This window comes from Penaeus monodon, chromosome 29, assembly GCF_015228065.2.
Source record: "Penaeus monodon isolate SGIC_2016 chromosome 29, NSTDA_Pmon_1, whole genome shotgun sequence".
Lineage (NCBI taxonomy): Eukaryota > Metazoa > Arthropoda > Malacostraca > Decapoda > Penaeidae > Penaeus > Penaeus monodon.
This window is the reverse complement of record NC_051414.1, coordinates 7,807,512-7,808,208: the sequence shown is the minus strand read 5'-3', so window position 1 is coordinate 7,808,208 and position 697 is coordinate 7,807,512. Positions and strand designations below refer to the sequence as shown.

Here is a 697-nt window from a genome sequence, read left to right as displayed (position 1 = left end):
CTGTCTCCGGTCAGGGCCAGTTGAGTCGCAACCGCCGCCGAGAGCAGATCCCGTCCTCCTCGCGTGCGCTGGACTTCTCAAAGGACTTTCCACGATGGATTATTAACTGTGTGGGCCTTGGATGCGTGCGTGCTTTGCCGGGAATGAAAAGGAAGGGAAATAAGGATAAATCAGAATTAATGTGTGCCATGAGGAAGTGACTCCCTGACCTGGGCAAATAGGATCCTATAGATAGGAGTATTCAAGACGCCGGGGAATCATCGCACAGGATCCGAATCCTCCTTTTCTAACCACAAAACGAAGGTAAGAAAGAGTTCGATTCCATATACGTCACATAAAACAAACATGGATGCTGCCACGTCCTAACACGCATATACAAACAACCATACACACGAACCGAAGACAGAAAGACGGAAAGAAAGAAAGAAAGAAGAAGAAAAAGAAAAAAAAGAAAAAGAAAACAATAAAAACAGACACAAAAATCAGCAGTTACACACCCATAAATAAGAAAATAAGTTTGATGCCCCCACTCTGACCCACATTGATATCAGGCCCTCGGCGCGGTTGGCCTAAGAAGCAGCTGAGGCGTCAGACCGGTTCCACGCTGCAAAAAGAAACACATGACCCGCGCTGAAGTCTCCAGGTCAATTTCGCATTCCTTCCGGCTTCTGGGAAACTTGTCGACGAGTTTCGCCGC

The 697-nt window shown here is 47.3% G+C and overlaps 1 protein-coding gene across 1 annotated transcript in view; it reads left to right on the top strand.

Annotated features, from left to right (window-relative positions):
- Positions 1-6: 6 nt before the first annotated feature.
- LOC119591928 (carbohydrate sulfotransferase 11-like) overlaps positions 7-697 on the top strand; it is a gene marked incomplete in the record, with an annotated part of 10,060 nt that continues 9,369 nt past the window's right edge. The window contains 1 exon segment of the mRNA XM_037940680.1: positions 7-303.